General features: G+C 38.7%; 1 protein-coding gene across 5 annotated transcripts in view; it reads right to left on the reverse strand.

The window, feature by feature from the left end:
- PDS5B (PDS5 cohesin associated factor B) overlaps positions 1–16,753 on the reverse strand; it is a 99,069-nt gene extending 82,316 nt beyond the window's left edge. For 4 of the 5 annotated variants that reach the window (XM_030274357.4, XM_012569781.5, XM_002195422.6 and 1 more), the window contains exon 1: positions 16,615–16,753. The gene's annotated coding sequence lies outside the window, so the exon portion shown is untranslated. The other variant, XM_041716492.2, reaches the window with a different exon arrangement.
- Between the last annotated feature and the right edge of the window lie 7,271 nt (positions 16,754–24,024).

The raw sequence follows: 24,024 nt of genomic DNA on the forward strand, positions 1-24,024 counted from the left end.
CATCCCTTGCAGTGTTTAAAAGGTATGTGGATGTAACACTTGGGGACATGGTTTAGTGGTTCTGGGTTAACAGTTGGACTCAATCTTAGAGGCCTTTTCCAACCTTAATGACCCTATGAAAAAGGAAAATGTTCACATGGATGCCTTTTTTAAGGCAAGAAAACACTTCAGGTCATGAAATGCCTTGCACCATGCAGAATCCCTGCACATAAACGAAACTTTAAGACATGCCCTGTTTCTGCTGTTGTATGAGGATAAAGAAGGGAGACAGCTGTCACAAGAAACTTTAACAAGTATATAATAAATTCCAGTTCTAACAAGTAGGAATAAAAATCATGATTCAATCAGGCTTTAGATTTTCAGTTATGTTAAACAGTACTATAAGTTAAATCTTCAAAAACTATGAAGAAAATAAATATATTTTAAGCTAATAGAGTATTTAAAATACAAACCCTACTCTTTGTACACACAGAGATGATACAGTAAGACTTAAGATGTCTAGGAACTGCTTATTTCAACACAGAAGCAGCACAACAATTGTAATTTCTCAGAGACCTAACGTCAGGAACCAAGAGCAAGTCTGTAGAAGTATATTGAAAAATAGTATGTATAAAATAGCATGACAAATTAAAAACTAAGTTATAAGGGAGTTGAGGTGGAAGAAACTAGTACAGAGAAAAGAAATAAAGATGACAAAACATATACCCTTTGTACAATGACAACAGGAAAACTAAAGCAGAAAAAAAACCAAAAGTGGAAGTTACATTTATTGTGCATTATATTAGGCTGGATTAAAAAGTCATTAATCTCTTGTGATAAAAATCAAAAGATCATATTTAATGTAAAATTATGACTATCAGCCAGACCACAAATGGGAACAATCAATTAATCTGAACAGAGTTAATTAGTAATATCACTGCCAAAATTTGGTCAAGCTCAAATAAATAAATTACACATCAGTTCTGTACATAATCAGTAGCATTCAACAGCTACTCAGCTCCAGCTAAGTCTACAGGCCATTATATTACTAAAACATTCAGATGTTTTCTATATAGTAGATACCTTTACGAATAGCTTAACTTCACATATACTACTTGCTCAATACTTTAAAATACAGACTGCAATTATACAAATAAAACATGGACCAATATCTTGCATATTAAGTATCTATGCAAATATACTTCATAGGTCAGTAAATATTATCAGAGCATGTTAAGTCAATGATCTAACTGGAGGACTTAAACCACACTCCATTTAATTCTATTTTGTTTGGTTGACAGTTTACATTGCCTATGGTGATTTAATTAACTGTGCTAACCATTAAACAAACTGTGCCTCAACACACATGAAGATGTCATGTGTCAGCAGTGACTTTGTAGAAGTCTATACTTGTGTTTAAATCCTCATCCTCCAGATAATTTTGTAGAAGCCTTACCCAAGTGATGAAGCAAACTTTAGCAAAGTAACCCTATATTCGTCACAAGTCTGTCTCCTGCCTTACTATCACTTCCTCTTAAAAATCCAGAATCCAAACATGAGGACTTAAAAGATCTCCAGAAACAGTGACCAATTTAGCAAATTCTATCATCATTATAATTTTTCAGAACTTTCACTGAATATAAATAATTATCAGTGTAGTTATTCTTAAGACAACTTTAAAATAATGTACATAAATCTAAGAAACTATACATCAAATTTATGTAGGCTAATATATATACACACTTTTAAATGTATGTTTGCAGGACATTTTTCAATACACCAGAAAACAACACTTTCTTCATGTTCACAAAGGTATTAGAAGCTCAAGTTAATTTAGTAAGTGGTTCACATGAAAAAGAATTTCAATATGTAAAGAACTAAATATACATTTCCACAGTTCATATTACTCCAACAGGAAAGTGTAGCCAAAAAAAAAGGATGGCAAATATTCATCAACACTTTCTCCACACCAAGCAGGATGACCAGTGGCCTCTCACTGTCACAGGCCATTCCATCAACAATCCAAAAACAGTTTTGAAGATGCTAAAACGTTTTCCTAACTTGTGTCATCAGGTATTACAAGGAAGCAAAATATTTTCCATCTAGTAAATCACACTACAGATTTCACTCCAAAGCTCTGCTCCTTTTTCAACATACAGATTGTAATTTCTTTTTATTATTTATATGCATGTCTTTATTTTTGCACCCTCAGTGGGTAGCATCCTTGTATGAATTAATATAAACCATGACAAATGCTTGAAGATCACTAACTTTGTTTCAACAACATAGGACCTAGGAAAAAATTTGTCAAGATATAATTTCCACAAAATATGCAACAAGATATCATTAAGAGATTACCTAGCAACTTACAGAAGTGGAAGAGGCAGGCATCTTTCTACTTGATTTGTATTATTAATAAAACACAAATAACATAACAATTTAAGTAATTTACAGAAATTCTTTACATCCTGGTAAATTCCTGCTGGCATATAGCTGATTGACTACAATTGATCAAGCAAGGTGAGAAGTGAGTTTGGTGTTAGAGACTTGCATTATCCAACTGGCACTAAACTAAACCTATTTCCATAATGTATCTACTGTTAGGGAGTTATACCTTGGCTATAGAAAGTCACCCCAAGATGAAATTTGGCAAGCTGAAATTAATTTTCTCCTGTTGAATAAAATAGAAAACTTTAGTGTGTTGGACCAAAGGTGCTTATGTAAATCCAGGTCATTCTTCATACTGATTCAGATATAATGCCTAGACTAATACTTTCCATTCTCTTTTAGGAATGTATCATATTATACTGTTTACTTAACTATCATTAAATCAAGATACTAGTATTATCCATAATAGCAATAAAATGCTAGCTTCCATTTCTGTAAGGCAGCATAGTAAGGACTGTTACAGGAAGAATTTACAGAAGCCACTAATTAAATGTCTTCTGGAATGAAGACCCAAATTATAAGGTAGAAGTAACACTCTCAGTCCAACAAATAACATATAAAGTACTGGGTTTCACTACAGAATGCCATTAATGGCAGTCCTTTGACAGTGATACATAAGTAATAACCTGTTGAATTAGGAAATACTTTTTTCAAACTTAACGCCAGAAAATACAGCAAAGCTCATTAAGTTTCTTTATTAACATATTAAGTAAGTACTTTGTGAAAAATTCAAAGATGTGCAGGTTCTAACTGTGCAAGAAGAGACATCATCACAACGTAGAAGATTTAGAGGATTCAGAAAAGAACAAAGAAGAAAAGATTAAGACATGATACCAAAATCAGCACATGCACACTAAAGGGCTTCAAGCAACTGAAATAGAGCTGCAATCAGTTAGCGAATGATCCCAGACAAGTCCCCACTTCTGCTGATAAGATGTTTTTCAAACTTCATTAAAGAAAGCCTCCCTAAGATTTAGCAAGTAGAAAGTATTCAATACCAACTTATCTCAGCACACAGCTCTCTCCAGTGGTGTTGCAGGCACTTGGCAGCTTCCACAAAATATAAGTGACCCAACTTTAAGTTTTCAGCATTTTTCCAGATGTTATTGTTGTCATTTTTCTTTTAATAAAACTGCCTCTTTTTATGCCATTTATGAAACAGTATTTTCACTAAAACACACTCAAACTACAAAAACAAATTATCAGAAACTATATAAATGAATTCACTATTAAACCATTCAACAATCTAAGGAAAAATAAAAATTCCTTATTATTCTGAGATCTCTGCTTTCACACTTCTACTCAAGACTAAGTAAAAGGGAATGTAGGCTTATTTCAGTGTATGGCTGCAGGAAAAGAAATTACAAAGAGATAAAAACTGGAAGGCAATCGTAAAATAATCTGACAAAGAAAGAAGCGTGTAGGCTGAATAAAGATGATTTTAATAAAATATACATCTGCAATATATTTGTCAGTTAGCCAAGTACTAGGGAAAACATCCCTTAGATAGTCACATTATGAAAGCATACTACACAATATCTTAAGAAAAGACCAACTATGACCAGTCCTCAGAGTGTTCAAACAGAAGTGATTTGGTGATGTACATAACTCCAACAGGGGAGCCACACGTAATATCCACGCAAAGGAACAAAATTAAGCTTTAAGCTTTTGTACCCATGACTGGGGTGCAAGAAAAGATTTTTTCCTACTAAGTGAACTCCAACAACCACTTAGTGAAATCATAAGTACTAATTAGAGCCTTCAAAACAGGACAGTTCTACCGCAAATCCCAGGAAATACAAAAATAAAGACAAAATTGAAGCTAAACTGAGATATCCATCGTAAAAAATTGCAAAAAATGTAAAAAAAAATGTACTTCAGTGGCTAGAATCAAAAAGGAAGTACTGCTGTATAGTAATGACTGTAAAGAAAGAAGTTACTGAAGTAGCCTATAAAATCAGCTGAATACCCATTTTCAAAGAAATGGCAGGTAAAGCTTTCCTGTGCACAACTGGTAACAGGTATCTTTAATCAGAAGTTACTGTGTCTACACTTATGAACTCTATATTTTCAAATCAAAGCAATCACATGGGCACCATCCAAGAATTCATGAACCTCTGTGGACCACAAAAAGTTTTAAAGGTATTTAAAAATTAAGGTGCAGTACCCTTCAATTTAAAAAACTTAAAAGAACTTTAAAAATTAGGGTTTACTGCAAGAAAATAAAAGCAGCACTCCTATTACTAATGCAGAGAAAAAAAAAAAGTAATAAAACTACCACTAAAGCTGCACTAGTTTGATATCAGTAATATTTTGACAGTTTAAAAAAAATCTGCATGCTGAAGTCAATTTCAAAAACGGGGACAAATGTAACTTCTAGATTTATCATATTACTCGGGGATAATTTATGTTTGGTTTATCTGTGATAAAACAATCAGCACTTTGCTTGCACCAAATATCATTTATTATGGACGCATTAAAGTGGAAATCATAGACAGATGGATGCAGAGATGGATGAGATTGTCATTCAGTAAAACACTGAAAATTTAGAGTAACAGAAATGTTTACAAATATAAAGACTGCACATGAACAGCTAAAGAACATACACACTAACTGAAAAAAAAAATCAGCTGTTAGGGGAAAATAACAGGGGTCTAAAGAGGGGCCAATGTCTAGGTTATAGTCTCATGGTGGTTTTTCTACTCAACATTAATTCTAGGACAAGGTACTTCAAGAATGTTCTCTCCTCACTGAAGATACTCAAGCACTATGTGGACACAATCCTATGCAAGGTGACCTAGGGCAACCCTGCTTGTGCTCAGAGAGGTTGGACCAGATGACCCACTGTGGTCCCTTCCAACCTGACCCTGACCCTTTTTTTCTGTGAAAGAAAGAAACAAAGCAATGCCCACAAACCCAAAACTTCATCACCTAGCACACATCTTAAGGTACTAAGAAGAATTAGCTTGGAATACTATGTGCAGCCAACAGCACCTATCATTCCAGGTAGTATAAACTAGAAGTGCCCACAAAGTCTATTACATGAGGACAGCACGTACACAAAGGTGACAAGAAAAGACTGCCACGAGGGTAAAGAGACAGAAATCACCACAAATCACACAAATACCAGGAGATCCCACCCAAAGAAAATGAATCATGTAAGACAAAAGGTCAAAGATAAATAGCTCAGTGAAGAAAAACTGATCACAAGAGGCAGACTTCTAGTTTTTAAATTAAAATTCAAGAATTACCTTCTTGTCAATATCTGAAACAAACTATCCAAATAGAATACCGTACAACTTGATCAATATGCAAAATTAGACCCTTACTTTCACATGGGTACATTAGGAAAAGCAGACCATGAACTCCACAAAACATTTTTTTTCCAGAATCACCAGAAACACTGGAAGTTCTTAGGCTGATGCTCTAAAAGAAGAGAAGAACTGACAACCAGCCTAGGTATCAAAATTCCACAATATTATGGATGTAATGATTTATGGTCATAATATTTACACAGCTGTCTTTTACCAGGGAAGTTACTCAAAGATTTAGTAAGTCAGGAATTATTTGTATCCTTCCTCCAGCTGCTAGAAAAGAATGGAGGAAAAGAGGCAGGAATTACTACTTTTCTTTACATTAACTGTTTTCAAATAGCAGTCAGAGAAACCTCAGATACCTTGCATTATGTAATTTCAAATTATTAACAACTGTAGTACTCACACAAGCAGAGAAAAAAAAAAAAAAAAACAAACATGCAAGAATGGCATGGAAGCCAAGAGGAAAATAAGGGGAATGTAACAGGAAGCAGCAGACAACTACAACACACAGACATCAGGCACAAATCTAGTTTAACCTCTGTGTTGCCCCTTGGGAGGAAACAACACTTGGTATTATTTTAGCGTACCATTTCTTTGGCTAAAGGTGCCTTATTAGTCTTACCATGAAACATCATTGGGGTTTTTTTTGTTTGGGGTTTTTTGGCAAGGATTAAAACTAAACAAATGTGCCCCCCAAGGGAAAACATCCCAATACTAAGACCATGAAAAAAAACAAAATAAAATACTAAAAATAAATAAGCAACTAAAATAAAACTTTAAAAAATACTAGTATGCTACCACAGAAGCAAAATTACATTATGTAAAAGTTCACAATGGTCAACCAATACAAAGTTGCTTTTGTAACAAGTCAGAATTCCTATACCTAAATGAGATGCACTTCCCATTCCTAACTTTGCATATAATGTTAAAAAACACAAAATTATATGCTTTACATCCCCACTGCAAATTATTTGATACAGAATTACTAATAATCAAACAAAGAATGCTAGTGGGGTGGATTGAACTGTAAGACCTAAACAAAGCATGGGTATTCAACTGCAAAGTCGGATGCTGTTCTACACAACAGTGCATCCACTCCTAATCAACATGAATTATAAACAGACATTTATATTATAACTGCATATAGCAATCTTAGTACCAAAAACACATTCAGCTGAGTGTTTTACAAATAGAAGTTGTCTACCCAGATGGCTTCTATCAGTTCAGCTTTTCTTCCCAGCTAAAACACTTTATTTTGCTTTTTGCAAAACTGTGACAGAAAAGCAGACTGAAAAAAATAACTATGTCCCCAAAGACAGGGAAAGAACCCATAACTGATCACAAAGCATAAATTAGATTAAGACATACAACCCGGTGAACTAAGTGCATTATAAGACCACAAGGAGCAGCAACAGTTTCACAATCTAATCACCTACTGTCATCTATGGATCTATCAAGTAAGATCACTTAAAAAAAAAAAAAAAAAGCTGAAGATTCTTTTATTATTTAAATCTTAACTTACCTTTGACACCTACCTCAACACTCAACCAACATGTAAGTTCTCTGCCAATAATATATTGACTCCTGTAACTTCTTCTAATACAATTATTCATCCTTTACAATTATTTAGCCTTATGAGCTTGAATTTTCACAGAATGGTTGAGGTTGGAACTCTGGAGATCACCTGGTCGAATCTCCCTGCTGAAGAAGGGTCGCCTACAGCTGGTTTGCCAAGGAGTGCATCCAGATGGCTTTTGAGGCTCTCCCAGGATGGTGACCTTGCAAATGCCCAGAGCAACCCTGTGCTGGTTCTTGACCACTATCATAGTGAAAACATTCAGAACGAACCTCTTGTGTTCCAGTGTGTGCTCTGGATCTATTACTGGGCACCACTGAGTGGAGTCTGTCTCTAGCTCCTTTGTAACCCACTTTCAGAAATTTGCGTGTACGTAAGTACATGTAAGTGTACATAAGTACATTTTAGTCCTGTTTTTTGTATAAACAGGAGCATATGTACAGCTATGTCAACTTTCTTGACAGTAAATTTACAAACTCTGGTATGTCTTCTGTTAAATATTTAGTTACCCTTCAGTTGTAGCTCATCATTCACATTAGGATGTAAGGAGATGGAACGAAGCTGTATTGGAGGAAGTTCAGATTGGACTTTAGGAAAAGGTTCTTCACTGGCAGGTGATCAGTTATCCCTGTCAGAGTTCAAGAAGTATCTGGACAACACTCTTAATTATATTATTTAGTTCTACATAGTCCTGTATGGAGCAGGGATTTGGACTTAACGACCCTTATGAGTTCCTTCCAGCTTGAGAATTTCTATGGTTCTATGTCACATTTGCTGCACAATGACAGACAAACTCATGGGGTGCATCACTATGTGGGCTGTGCTTCTGTCAGGCTCAGATCTGCGCTAATGTGCAGTAAGGATATGGACCTCCTTTAACCAGACTGGATCACTGCCTTGCAGCACCCTGTAATCCACTCCCCAGAAGACCTCTCCTCCTACCCAGGAGAGCATTAAAAAAAAATCAAATCAAAAACAGTGATGAAAAATTGTATTACACTCCCCACTGGATTGTGTTCCATAAATAGCAAACACTAGGACACAAGTAACACCTATAGGAAACTAATGCTTATTCATTTTAAAAGAACAAGGTTTTCAACTGAAAGGAGGAAGTTTAAAATTATTAATAAAGAAATATAGCTGCTCGCACTATGACTGTAAGCATACAATCATGATACAACAGTTCAGAGAGTTTCTACCTATTACTTAAAGGTACAAGAACTTTTCATGCACACAAAAGAACGGCTCATTGCTCTCTCCTTATTCCTCTGAAGTTAGAAGGTTCACATAGCCAAACCAGACTAACAAACACATCTGGTAAATCCTGCTGACAGCTGAATCCATCACTAATCCACCTGTCTGCTTACATCCAGATGTTGCTGTTTCTTTAGCACAAAAAGTTGGATTTGTTCACACCTCAGCCAGATTCTTGGTTCAAGAGCAGTCTGTCTTAATTAAGACAAAAAGCTCAGCTTACCACAGAAACAGCTGAGGTTTGGACACACTTCTACTAACTGCACTGCACAGACCAACAAGCTCTATCAGACAAAGGGACTAGAAAGTTTAAGGGTTACAGAAAGGCATTCAACCAAGAAGCAAAGTTAGTAAGAGAGGGAAGAAAAAGGGGGGAAAGGGAAAAAATAGAAACAAAACACACAAAAAATCCCAAACAAACAAAATCCCGCCGCCATACACTACCACTGACATACCCTATCAGCCTTGAGGCTCCTAAAACGCACAATGTACGTAGGCATCTGAAGGGAGGGCATCAAGAGGATGGAGCCAGGCTCTTCATTGTGGTGCCAAGCACTAGGACAAGAGGCAATGGGCAGAAACTGATGCACAAAGTTCCATCTGAAGACGAAGAACAACTCCTTTTCCATAGGGATGACTGAGCACTGAAACAGGCTGCCTAGAAAAGGTGTAAAGTCTCCTTCCCCAGAGACACTCAAAAGCCATCAGGACATAGTCCCAAGTAATTTGCTTTCAGGAACACTGTTGGAGTCAGGGGACTCGACCAGAAGTCCTCCAGTGGTCCCTTCCAGCCTCTTCTATTCTATGATCCTGTAAAGCCTAAGACGTGTTGAAGAAGGTGAGAGAGGAAGTACCTTGTACACTGAAGGATTGGAAGCCCAAGAGGTACGAGGACAAACTAGACAGAGAAGTCACTAAAGAGAGACCAGAGTAGAAAGATCAGCTGCAGCTGGCAGGAGGGGAATGCAGCCCCAGCAGGTCTCAGTCCTTTCCAGAGCATACAGTGTGCAAACACCACATTACACAGCCCTTCTACCAGTAACAAATACTTGCAAGAATCCACTGAAAAGCTCTCATACCTCACCCCTCCTAAAGCTGCTAAGAGAAAAACTCATTGCTACTAATATCATTCCATCAATTAGTCATACATACAAAGCTAAAGGTAACATCCTAAAGACTGACAGAAGCACATTCATACAGTGAATTTGTTTACTACGTTCGATTAAAAAGGAACAATGAAAATACAGAAATAGTTGTAAAATCATTTATAGAGTTAAGAAACAGATTTAAAGTTTCTTATACAATATTAAAGAGAATACACACAAAGGATATACCTGATCCTTCACTACTTTTTTTCCACACCATAGGATTTCTTTTTCATTCAAAGCAAAGAAGCTATTCAATTTTTCTCCTTATAATTTTACGTGTGTCCCTTATTAGACTCTATTTAAGCCACACGCTGAAGAGACTTAATTTCTTACTGGGCTTTTTTAAGGTTTCACAGCTGTACTATGTAGGCATGCCATAAAAATTAACTTGTTTTTTGCAACACTTTCACTATTTTTTCATAAAAATAAGTATTTGTCTCATTTCATAGATTACTAACCCAAGATACAGACTGAAGTTTAAGAACTAGCAACCAATTTTGCCTATGCAGGAATTTAGGAGAAAGAATTTAGGACCCAACTTTTAAAGTATGCCAGTTTATCCAGTACCACATCTAAAACTAAAGCATCTGTTGAGCCAAGCAGAAGTAGTCCAGGTCTAGAGCCTGTCTCCCAGGAAATCAATGCACTACTAATAAGCTCTTGTGGGAAGTTTGGTTTAAACAGACTTGCCTGGGATCACAAGAAACTGACAGAAGGAATGAATTCCAGTATCCCAAAGTGACATTCAATCATTCAAATTACTAAATATGCTTCTCCCTTCCCACAGTCCCCTGTCAATTCATTTTACATTTTCGAGCTTTTGGAAAATATGTGTGCCGACTTTGATATGCAGTTCTAATTCCTAAATACAGTGGGTTGAAAATACCCCAACACGTTATAACTAAAGAGTACCATAACATATACTTGGAAGCACAAAAACTAATTTCAATTGCTTATCATTTTTTAAAAGAATTTGCAATTTAAATTTTTTTAAAGCTTTTTTGTATGTAATACAGGGGGCAATGGCCCATTAAGAAATAAAAAATTACTTTAAATGTGCTTTTATATGTATATACAAAATGCAGTATGGACAGCCTAACGGAGAACTTACTACAGGCAACATTTGTAACTCTGGGGAAAATTTTCCAAATGTTTCACATTCTCAAAGTACAGATCAGCCAGTAATTAAAAAAAAGTGCAGAATATTTATTCCCAAAAATTGTGCATGCATCAAAATCTTTTTTCTTAGTTCTTGGAAGCATTTCTGTAGCTGAAGAAATTACGAACTGCATGATCCAAGTTAGGCAAATGGAAGACAAAATGCATCTCCTCTTTGTTGCCCCTTTGAAAAACTTCCTCAACTCTTTTGAAGAGTATGTCATTGGCTTATCTATTCTTTCATTTTGAATACCCAGGAAAGCAAAAGTTATAGCCTTATTCTGACCAGATCATACTCAAGAGGGAAAAAAAAGCAAATGCAAACTTTATTTTGTACCATGAATTAAGTGATTTTGTCTCTCTTAGACTTTTGAAAAGCACTGGGTGGCACTTGGACTGTCCACATACATAGTCCCTCACAAAAGTTTTCACAAAGTGATGACACAAAAAGCTACAGTTACTTCCACATACTTTGTTTCTGTGTTCAGGAACTACACATAATGCTACATCCTGAGCTGCCAAGTAACAAAATCAACAAAATTATCAGAGAAAATACCACACCTAATGGCAAGCCGCCTAGCATCTCTGTACACTTTCCTCAAGAAAAGTCTTTGCAATTTTACATAGGCAGATGCAGACTTCTTTTTTTTAATCCCTAAATGTAATAATTAGAAGATTCCATGAAGTGTCTTCTGCTCAATTCTTGTAACTGACAACAATTCAATTATCTTTTGTTAAGAACAAAAACCTAACATATGTAGTGATAGTGACAAAGATTTCCTAGAAATCAGATTGTCTTCACTGGAATGTACATGTAAGTGACAAAGCAGTATGAACAGAAGTGAACAGTCAAACTCAAGGTGGCCCAAAGATTACATACAAGAAGTTTTGATCTTCATTTTTTTCAGGACTTCCTCATGAGCAGTATGTTTCTACTTACTGTGGGTAACTGTTAGGTTTTTAGTTGGTTGGGTTTTTTTTCCTTTCAGTAGTTTTTTACTGGTTGCTTTTCTTTCTAAGACTTTCAGGATGAAGGTTTTTGACACTGAAGAGAGCTACTATGTGGATATACTGGGATGTCTCAGAGAGAGAACCAAAGGCTGCTTTGGCAGAAGTTGTGGACAACCAACTTCTCAAGAGTCACTTCCTAAGTTATCACATTTTAGCTGGATCAAATAATCAAATAATAAATGTAGAAAAGGGTTACATACTCCTGTCCCCAGCACAGGAAGGACATCAGGCAGCAAGCCCAGAGGAGGGCCACAAAGTTGATTAGAGGTATGGACCACCTCTCCTATGAGGAAAGGTTGAGAGAACTGGGATTGAAGAGAGACTTAAGGCTGACCTAATTGTGACCTTCCAGTACATGAAGGGAGCCTACAAGAAAGATGGATGGACTTTTCACAAGAGCATGCAATGACAGGATGAGAGAGATTGGCTTCAAACTGAGAGTGGGCTTAGATTAGATATTGGGGAAAAGTTCTTTACTCTGAGGGTAGTGAGACAGTGGAAAAGGCTGCCCACAGAGTCTGTGGATGCCCCATCCCTGGGAGTGTTTAAGGACAGGTTGGATGGGGCCCTGGGCAACCTGGTCTACTGGAAGGTTCCCTGTCCATGGCATAGCAGTTGAAACCATATAGTCTTTAACGTCCCTTCCAACCCAGATCATTCTGTGTTCTATGAATTTGTAGTTTAGGTGACTACAATGGAAGCAATTAAGACAATAACATTTTTGACTGCTAACTTTAAGTCTTTTTTTTTTTTTGTCCATTAAAAAGCATGAAAGTGAAGCATCTAATTTCAGCAGCAGAAACATTCACTAGGATTCCTAATTAAGTCAGAGGAAAAGTACACACAGTATTGTCTGGAACCGATCCTTAAAGAACAGGGTCTGAATTAGAAAACCCCAGATGGGGTCCTGATCCCTAGTTACGGTACTCCCATATAAATGGTGACAGACACAAGATGATTAGTACAAACATCCCCATCTGTTCCCAATGAGGTATGGCACTTTTTAAATTATTATTTCTTGAAGCATATTAATACCTAAGTTGTTGTGAGCTGAAAAAATAGAACCAAAGATCAGGAAGTATTAAACAAGCAGAATGTTTTTCCAGTGTTTGCGGTCAGATGCAAAAGAGCAAGTTCCACAGATGGGGACAAAGTAATAAAGGTCTTAACTCTCAGAACTTACTTCAAAGACTTCTTCACACTTTAGAAAAGGCTGAAAAGCATTATACACTGAGACAGACAGTAACAACCTTTAAAAATAATGGAGGTGTTAACATTTAGATTCTAAGAAATTAAAATAATACTTGTATTTCATTTAATTCTTTAATTTGGATTCGTTACAGCAAATATTAACATAAACGGCTTTTTTATTCTGAAATCCTTAATGTTCCAAAGAGGTTTTGAAACAAACCACTAACTTCCTAAAATAACAAAGTTAATTTTCATTCATACGTTTCACTTTTCATAAATTTTTCTTACTTTCCTTTACAGAATTATATTAAGTTCTGTTCTTAGTAACAAAGGTAAGCAGATAAAAAACATCTCAGCTTTTCTACAAGACTACATTCAACTGAAGAGGCTACCAATGGTAAAGCAAGAGGTATGTAATTTATATACATGCATAGCCTTGACTTTTAGATGTTCAGTCTCTGATGAAAAGAAAATCTTTTTAAAAGCATATATTTTACAGTTCTTTAAAAGCCCTGATTCCTTCCCAGATCTATCAGTGCTGTTCAGATGCTCCAGAGGGTCTACAGATCTGGAAAATTAACACACTTCACCACTAAGCACTATCACACTAACAACCCTTTTAAAAGTTTCCTCAGTTTTCCCTTACCACCTAGTTTTAGAATTGACTGAAAGCCTCCAGTATTCTCTCAGTCTATGCAAAGATTATTTCAGGTTCAGTACTGATATTTTGTGTTAAGAGTAAAAACACCATTACTTTAGATAGGTGTTAAAAGAAGAATGATACTGACATGTGGTAAGACAATGTTCCAAATATCAGAACTACTTTTTGATTCTAAAAAGGAACTTCTCTGAAGGCAGCAGGAAAGATATACCTTCCTCTTTCTTGGCATAATATTAGGGGCAAGCACTATAAAGGGAGAGGATATTAGAGTGAAACCGATAGGGAAAAATAATTAATTGCAGTATCACATTTTCCTTCCATCTCAAATTTTGCATGCTTTTACTGTTCAGCTTCACATTTCTTATTTGTTGCTCCCATGAAAATTCTCCTTGTGCAACAAGTAGTCTTTATCACCTCTCCCAATTCAGGTTTAAAGAAATAAAAACCATTAACACCAAACACCTTTAAATGAAAATCCTTTACTAAACCAGAAGACTCATACTCATACATACACATACACCGTCTTACTCTTCTGTAAAGCTATAAATTGTGTGAATGAGTGAAGAAAGAGGAAAAAGGCATAAACTGAAAGCTTGGTAGAGAGCAACATCCCAAAAGAAAATGCATCTCTCCCAATTTATAGAAGGCAACAGAACCTCCTGTTCTACAGGTGAGAAGAAACCACATGGATAACGCTTGAGGTTATGCCCATATTTCATTACTGTGCTTTTCCAAATGCTAGCAATAGACTGTTGGCTTTTATATGGTTAATTACAACTTAATAACGACTTAGGTGACTTGCTCAATTTCAGTCCATAATTAAGCATGTTAGATAAAGTCTAAATTCATTATTTACAAGAGAAAAAAAGAAGTTGTATGCAAGTACTAAAAATATGATTTTCCATTTTAATTTATTTAGTTGTTTTATCAAAAGCTGAACCGTAGTTTATCCAATCTGTATACTAACTAGTAAAGAGGATGCAAGAAACACATAGGCAAATACTACAGTATAGTATCCATATAAAAATCCTAAACAAAACACCACACTCCACCCAGACACATGATACCCCCAACCCTACAGTAATTAAGTGCAACCTTGCTTCAGACATAGACACAAGATGTCATGCAAGTGCTAAAGTACTAAACTACTTTCTCCAGCAGTGAACGTTTCAAGCGCTATGATGAACATGATACACACACCTCTGCTAAACCACCTTACCTGATGGCCTGTCACTGTCACTCTTCTTTCAGGTGGTCTGAGCATGGCATACATTCAGCTCTTCCACTTCTTTTTGAGGAGTTACTTTACACAGTATAATAGCTAGCATATCTAACATAAAAAATATACCAGGCAAAATTTCTACCACCTGAAAACTGAACAACTCCACTAGTTTGAAATGGGAAAACCTGAAAGAATGCATGTCATCTTACTCCCTTCCCAAAACGTGATTTGATGCTCATTTTCAACTATAAAACCACTCAAATTTTCAACGCTCTTTCTACTCCATCCCCAGCGAAGAGAAATCAATTACAGCTAAAGCACCTACCCGGCAAGCACAAAACAAAGACCAACACGAGAACGCTTCAGCAGTTGTATTAAACGGGAAAACACAACGCCTAACTAAATAATCAAAGCTCTCAGAAAGCAACCACGCAGCTAGCAAGCATAAAAGTCGGAATAAGGCTAGCAAGACAAAATCCAGCTCTGTAGGAGCCGGTCTGCTGCAGTTTAATTTCCAGGACTGTTCACCGTCATTAACTGTTTATTTGTTTTAAAGAACAGATAGTGATTTACTTGCAGCAGGATGAAGTTACGGACCGAAATTCCTGACCGGAGGCTCTCAACGTAAACAATACATGACCTATAAATTAACCATTCTCCATCTGGCAATTCAGATGTAAAATTCATAGTTTTCCATCTACCAGGCGGCGGCAACCGCCCCCCCCCCACAGCTCCCCCCCGTTCTCCCTTCCCGAGCGCTTCCTAACAGAGCCTGATGCAAAGTGGGAGGGAAAAAGAAAGAGGAGGAATGGAAGGGGGCAAAAAAAAAAAAAAAACCAAAAAAAAAGAAAAAAAAAGAAAAAAAAAAGAAAAAAGAAGAAAAAAAAAAAAGAAAAGCTAAGCCAGCGTGAAAGAACCAGGCTCGCACACAAGCAGGGACCCAGCAAAGCGCGGTCCCCGGCAGCTCTTCCCGCTGAGGAGCACTGCGAAGTGCGGCGCGGAGAGACCGAAGCGGGCGGGGAGGGGACGGGGATGTCCCCGCGCTCAGCCCGGGCAGCAGGCGCGCTTGGCGGCGGGAGCCCCGCGGAGCGGGGACCAGGCCGGCTGCCCGGGGCAGGCAGGGAGGGAGGGGACGCCCGGGGCAGGGAGGAAAGGGACACCCGGGAAGCCGTGATCACTCACTCAGTCACTCATAGCCACGGGCGAGCAGCCTCCCCACCCCCTCTCCCCGCCACTTCGCGCCGCGAGGAGCCACCAGCGCCGGGCGCGACAGCGCCCGCCGGGCCACCGGGGCGAGGGGGTGATCCCCGGGCCCCCGCGCACCCCAGCCAAGGTCACCCCACCGCCCGGGGCGTCGGGCGGGAGGGGAGGGAAATTTAGTATTTGACGGCGGCCACGGAAAAGGGGGGAGGGGAGCAGCCCCGCGGAGGGGCGAGGGGGATGGGAAGGGGGAGCTCCACCGCGGGCCAGAGGGAGCTCCACCACGGGCCAGGGGGAGCTCTGCCCTCCCGCTCCCCCTCTGCTGCCCGTCCCCCTCCAGCGCTGGCCGCGGAGCTCGGTCCGGGCGGGCGTCCCTCACACCCCCGGATAGGAAAAATGGAGCGGGGACGGGGTGGGGGTACCTGCGGCCGAGGTGCCGCGCTCCTTACCCCGCTGCAGCCGCCTCGCCTCGCTGGTCGCAGGCGGGTCCGCTCCGCGCTGCCGCCGCTCCGGGCTCGGAGAGGCGCTGCCGCCGCCGCCGCCGCAGCCAATCGCCGCCAGCCCCCTCCCCTTCCGCAGCTCGCCCCGGTCCCCCTGCCGGCTTCAAAATGGCGCCAACTCGTCTCCGGCTGCTCCAATAGAACCGCCGAGGGGAGCGAGCGCGGCCAGCGCGGGGCAGCAGCGCCCCCTGCCGGCTCGTACGGGCAGCGCCCGCGGCCCGGCCCGGCCCGGCCGGGGCTGAGGGTGGGCCCGGGCCGGCTCCCGCTGATGCGCGCTCCGTGGGCGACTGAGGCAAACGCTTGCCCAAAACGGCGAATTACTAAAGGATTGTTCTAAAAAAAAAAAGGAATAAAGCCGCTTAACTGAGGAGAAAAAGCAGAAAAAAGTAGCATAAGTCACTTTGCTCTTGCTTCAGTGAGTGCAAGAGTTTGAGGGGGGCCCTTACAGGAAAACGCAAACAGAAAAGTAAATGTGGTTTCTTCTCGTCACTGCAGCTAAAAGGCTTCATTTATTGTAGAACCATAGAATAAGTTGAAAAGAATCAACCATGAGCATCATCGAGTCCAGCTCCTGGCCCTGCACAGCACCATCCCCAAGAGTCACACCATGTGCCTGAGAGCATTGTCCAAGCCCTTCTTGAACTTTGGCAGGCTTGGTGCTGTGACCCCTACCCTGGGAACCCTGTTCCAGTGCCTGACCACCCTCCGGAAGAACTTTCCCCTGACTCATCAGGACAGCATAAGTGTTAGAGGATTATGATTTTAAAAACACAAATCACACTTAACAGACCTTCTGAAATATACCCACAGCTTCGTCTAGTGTGAAAAATACACTTTGACAAGACTGTTAGCCAATACATTGTAAATGGTGGTTTAAATCTCTCAGAAGGTCCCCTCAAGCTTTCTGAACTTGCTAATATATTGTACTCAGCATGCCTTATGTTTATTCAGTGCTAAACTACCTCATTTTCTAATACAGACTACATCAACCCAACTAGAACTATTACATACAAATCACTTTTCAGGCCCCCAAACTCCTCTTGTTTGTATTTTTTTTTTCCCAGGGATATTTTTTTCCCTTCTGGGAAAAGGGAAAAAAAAAAAAAAAAAAAAAAAAAAAAAAAAAAAAAGTAGAGACATAAAAGAGCAGAAGGTTTGTCTGAAAATTTTGTATTGAGAAGGATCCTGGACTTGGAGTCAAGATACAACTTTCTGATGCAGATTGAATAATTTCCCCTCAAATCCCACATTGCTGTCTATCTGAGTTCATGGAGTATAAAGCCTTAGGTTGGGGAACACATCCTTTCCCAGTGGAGCACTTGCAGATGTCTGCAGGGATACTTACAAAGCAGCAGAAAACTGAAATACGTTTTGAACTCTCTTAACACTGCTATTGAAATTGCAAAACCCAGCGTATGCCTGTGAAAGCAGCCGGGGCGCTGAGACGGCTCCGTCGTGGTCCGTTTTTCTGATGGAGCAGGTACAATATCACCACTTCCAGCGCCTGATCAGGACGCCAGGAGCGGCGGTCGCTCCTCGGAGCGGGACAGGGCGCTGAATAACGGGACCCCCCTAGGCACGCTCCGCCCTGTTTCCTGCCTGCACCAAGACCCTACACGATTTGGGAATCGGCAATTTAGAGGCGGCTCCTCTCCCAGCCCGCCTGGGTTCGGCAGTGGCGCGCGCGGCCCTGCGGAGGGCGCCCGTCCGCCGCCGCCGCGGGAAGCGCCGGCAGCCAAGGCTCTGCCTGCGGCAGGGGCGACACGCACCCACCCCCTTTCCCACGCAGTCCCACCCGGAAAGATTGCCAGCCCCGCCTGTGTCCCGAGGGCAGGCTCATCTCTCATGGAACTGGTGACTCTAAGCAGGCTCGCTAAATTTTAGGGGATTTGCAACCTTCTGGAAGTGTAGGAAAGTTGTGTTACTTACAGAAACAGCATACTTGAGACAGATTAAAAATATTTGTGCAAAATAAATATTTTGCTTGCGGTAAGGCATGTAAGAAATGCCAGTGCCACAGAACTTCCAAGACCAGATCTTTTACATAGAATCATAGAAATATTTAAGGTTGAAGAACACCTTTGAGATCTCCGTGCCCAACCATTGACTCAGCACTGCCGAGTCCACCACAAAACTGTGCCCCCAAGTGCCACACTTACATATCTTCTAAATACCTCTAGGGATGTTCACACCACCATTTCCCTGGAGAGCCTGTCCCAGTGCTTGACCACCCTTTCAGTGAAGAAATTTTTCCTAATATCCTAAACTTCCACTGGCACAACCTTGAAGCCATTTCAACTTTTCCTGATACTTGTTACTTGAAAGAAAAGAGTGATCCCCTCTTTACTATAACCTTCCTTTCAGGCAGTTATAGAGAGCAATAAGACCCCCACAGCCTCCTTTTGCCCAGACTAAAGAACCCCACTCCTTCTGTTGCTCACCAAAGGACTTGTGCTCCACATTGTGTGCGCTGAAGACACTTTCCATATCTCAGTGTTTGAGTGACAATGATGAACATAGTCAAAGAACACCCTTACACAGCAGTATTCTTCTCACAGCCTTCTGTCTGTAAAAAAACATTGTGTGAAAACAGAAGACTGCAGTGACAAGGGCCTTTTAGTCTCTACTTTATCAGATTGACAATCTCTCCCATTGAATCATTTTAGTTATCTCTCTCAATCCATTCTTTAAAATTGTTGTGTTCTTACAGACCAGAACTGTGCACTGTATTCAAGATATGAGTACATTGAGATTTCCCTCAGAGCAGCAAACTGCCTTTTGTCTTCCTGATGACACCTTACATCTCTCTTACATCTCTGTTGTTTAGGGTTAGGGTATTAAGTTTTTGGGGTTTTTTTTGGTTTTTTGTTTGTTTGTTTGTTTGTTTTTGGTGGTTTTTTTTGTTGCAGTTTCAGTCAAAGATTTCAGAGAGCTGACATCAGCAACTTCAAGATTTCATGAACTTAGACTTCCAAGTTTGATAGGTGATTCTATGCTTTACCTTACACTGATCTAGTTCTCAAAGCCTATCTTTTTACCCACCCCCTTTTGTGAGGCCTTCTGAAGTTCTGAAGCACCTGATTACCTGAAAGAGTTTAACATCCTACAAGTGTCATTCTGTGTGCATTCCCTTTTCTGGGTTATTAATGAAAATCAAAGATTGTTGCATAAAACAACATAAGTAAGCCCAAACATTTCTGGGAGAGAGATTTGCTGACTTTTCTCCACCTGAGAAAGTAACCAAAAGTACTCTCTGCTTCCATCCTTCAGCCCCATTTCCAACTCAGCATAGGACATTTACATCAATTCCAGGAAAATTTTGTTTGACAACTTGTAGTAAGAAAACTGCACAAATGCTCTTTAAAAATACAAGTATGTTCCATGGTTTGTCCTTGTCCATGCACTTCCTGACTCACAAACCTGCTAGAAGTCTGTGATAGTGTCATTATCTCCCTTCACAGAAACTACACTGGCCCTTTCCCAGCACATTATCTTTATCCATTGGTGTTGTGATCATACTCTTCTATGGTATTGGCCTTTCAGTGTAAGTATGAACAACTGTCAAGGTAGTATCTGGTTTGTGAAAATTATACTTTTTTTTCCAGCATAGATAAAACACTTCCCTTTGTTTCTCTTTTAATTGTCACTCTAAAACAATTGCATCAAAAGTATTTTATTAGCAAAACAATTCAGATTAAATATATGTAATTTATATACTGAGCCCTTCACACTGAAAGGAGCCTTTGACATGTAGGAGGGAGGCTTTCTACTTGCAGGTGTACTGATTTGTCTTTTAGAAAGAAAAATTTGTTCATTTATTGGTGTTCCTCTTCAACTAAATAGCTGATAATATTATGAACATGCGTTAAGTTTGCAACTAATTTTAGTATCTCATATGCCTCTTAAGTAATTTGCAAGGAAGCTACATGGAAATAGTGACTTTATATGACTGGAATTTTTGTGTGTGTGTGCTGTTTCCAACACTGTCTCCTTGTAAACAAAAATCAAACAGCTGAATAAGACAGTGATGCTCAGAACCTATTAGCTTCAATATATGTCCAAGATAAATTCTGAAGTTTAAAAGTACCACTTTCGTCTTAGTGCTAACAAGTCTGATTCTACCAGAAATACTTATTTGTGCCTGTCTTGTGGCTGTTTTCTAATAGGAAGACAAGAGTCATTATGTACTATATGGAATTTCAGAAAAACAATCAAACCAAACCAAACAAAAACCAACAAGAATAAAACTAGAGAGGATACAAGGATGTGATGTTATTCTTCAGAGTGAGGACTGCAGAAAGCCTTTCACTCCACCCACTCATCTGCTTTCTTCATTAAATAATTAATAGCTATACTGGGACACCATTAAGATTAAATAACCTATTAAAGTAAGTCTGTCTATCAAAGCAAGAAGCATTACCCCCTCACAAACATGTCCTCAGGAACAAGCTGTAGATGTATCTTTATCTCTGACTTCTTCCTAAAGAGGTCATTGCCTAGTTGGAGACATGCATGGGAAGAGAACATTAAAATGCTTCATGTTACAGTTAGTCACAGGAGCAAAAACATAATTTAGATTTTTAATGTCCTAAAACAGAATCTGTCTCTTCACTGCAGTCAGGAAGTGATGGTGTATATTTTGCTACCAACCAGGGCATTCTTTATGCCTTAACAAATCAAACCATCTTGCCATCTGATAGGAATAGGTTAGAGAGCATTAATACACCAACTTTACATCTTCTAAAACAAGTTTGTTATTGGGTTTTTTTTGATAGATTTCTTTTAATTCTAGTATGACTTAACAGCTGCTTTGTTGCTAAATGTCATGGAATCTTTTTGCTGACCATATTTGCACAATGTATTCCTACAATTTAGTGTGAATATAACCTATGGAAGCCAGCATCTAAAAAATCACAGTAGTAAAGGGAAACATTTTATTCTTTCTTTGGTGCCTTGCAGATAGGTATGACAGAAGTGAATACAGTAGTGAATTAGTATTTTGGAAGCCTGTACCAGCAGTCTTACTTTCCCTGGTGATTAGTTAGCTCAGTTTGTCGGTGAATTAAATTAGTTCCTCCTCTGAGTTACCTAGAATTGATTTAAATGCTCTCCCTCTTTAACTGAGATACAGGATAGGAGGTGGGAGAGGACAGTACATAACTTGCATATTCTTAAGCAATTCCATTGGCATAACAAAATGGGAAAAATTACGAACTTTCTACTCTAAGTCGTATCTGTAAAGTGAGCATCTCAGTAGTTCAGCTTTAAGAAATCAAATAAAAGTTATTTCAGGTAAAAGCTGAGTGGCTAAAATGAACAAGTATTTGACCAAACAGAGAGGATGTCAATATGGACATAATTAAGCACGTAGCACTAAACTTTTGTAGTGTTTGATAACTTTTTCCCTCTTGCTTAAACATTAGTATATTAAGCATTAAACACTCAAACATATTGTCCTCCGTAAAATGCTGGGTATTTTTTAGTTGTTATATCTGGTGCTTTCTTTCTTCTACTCACACTTTTTGATTTCACCATTCCACTGTCTGCCCTCTGTGTAAAGCTACTTACTTTAACGTCCCATTGAATTTCAGTCCACTGAAGGCATTACGCTCAGCCTCTTTCATTTTTATGTAAATGGGAGATGCTATTTAGAGAGTCTCACAGACTAAGCAGTGACTGGACCTTCACCTTGAGTGTCAGCTTCCTAGAAACTCCCCATACTCTACTTTGAAAGACATGAATTGTTAGGAATCCTGTTTCCTTGGCTGGCTTTCACAACCCAAAATCTCAGCTTTGTTGTGGGCCAGCAGTTGTTATATTGTCTAGAGCACTCCGCCTTAAAAGATAAATCTCTTCCATTCTTTTAGTTCTGTTTTGCTGTAGCACTTGAGACTTAAATCACAGAACATGTGCCTTACTGTCAAGAATAAATCTATGTATCGTGCAGATTTCAGATAAAAATTATTAAATGAAAGGTTTAAAGAACCTCCAAAATAAACTAACTAGGTGTTACTTTTTTTCTTGCCCCACTATTTTTATCTCCAAAATGATTCATTCATTACCAGAAGGGAATCAAATAACAATATTTAAATTACAGAGTAGCTATATCATAGTCAAAAGAAATACTAATCTAGCCATGACATAAACATCACTTCCTACAATCTGTTGAATATATAAAATAATACTCCTATCTCACATAATCAGCAGGCTGCCTGGAATTTTTTTTAATTTGTAAAAATACATAACTTTAACAAAACTCTAATTCCTAAGTTAATTTTCAAGTTTGAAAATACAAACCTCCATATAATCTGTGGAAATTAATAAGCAAAAAACTCTTACTGTATTTTTACCACTGAAACGTTAATGTGACATTTGCATACCAGAATTCCTCTTTGTCATATAAAAGTTTCAGAAAAACAATTTGGCAAGCAACATTCCTGGTTTGTTGAGTAAACACGTTCTCTTAAAGTTCACCAGAGCTTCTCCCGAGATAGTTTGATTTAAAGTCAAAGAATTATGAAACAGTATTTCTTAAATAATCTTGAAGCTTTAGTTTTTCAAACAAGATTTAGCAAAGTGACAAGACAATCTAGGTCCCAAGGCCCTTCAGAAAGATCTAAGTCTGTAACTAGACCTCTTGAACTCAAATAGATTCTATACTTGTTACTAGAAAAAGAAAGAGGACTCTGCTGTGTTGTCTGATAATGCGATCACAAGATCTAAATGATTGAGCTATCATTCCATATTAACCCTTAAACATAAAAGCCAATCTCAAGTAGTGCCCATTAGATAATTTTACTTTTTCCCCTTTTAATAACAGATGGAGTCTCATAATTCTGTCTATCTCAAATTTGCCTGATCTTGTCTATTAAAAGGCATAACATGGGCATTTATTGTTTCACTAACAAATATTTAATTTTCTGCATTTATATTTTTTATGCCAGCTACCTTCTTCATGCTGAGTTATTTTGGAAAGTTTTATCTAAAATGTTTATGGAAGCAAATTTAATGGAAACCTTTCCATACACAAAAGAATAGTATGATGTTTTTATTAAAAGTACCCAGTTCTCAAACAAGAACAAAAGCCACCAGTTTAGAGGAGGCAGGACAGCAATTAGGCAACGCCATGGGCAGAAAAGAGTAGCAGAAGCACTTTGACTGGCAATAGGTTAATTTTAGTGTGCTTTACCTGTAATTTGAAATTGCACCTTAAAACTTTTTGTCCTACTGAACCTGAAACTGAGCCCGTGCAGAAGAAAGCAGTGCAACAACTTTGTTTGGTACAAGTATCAGAGATCTCTGCATTGCATTTAAAGCATCAACTGTACCAGTGAACCATAAAGGAATCAGGATGATCCT

The sequence above is a fragment of the Taeniopygia guttata genome, chromosome 1, assembly GCF_048771995.1.
Source record: "Taeniopygia guttata chromosome 1, bTaeGut7.mat, whole genome shotgun sequence".
Lineage (NCBI taxonomy): Eukaryota > Metazoa > Chordata > Aves > Passeriformes > Estrildidae > Taeniopygia > Taeniopygia guttata.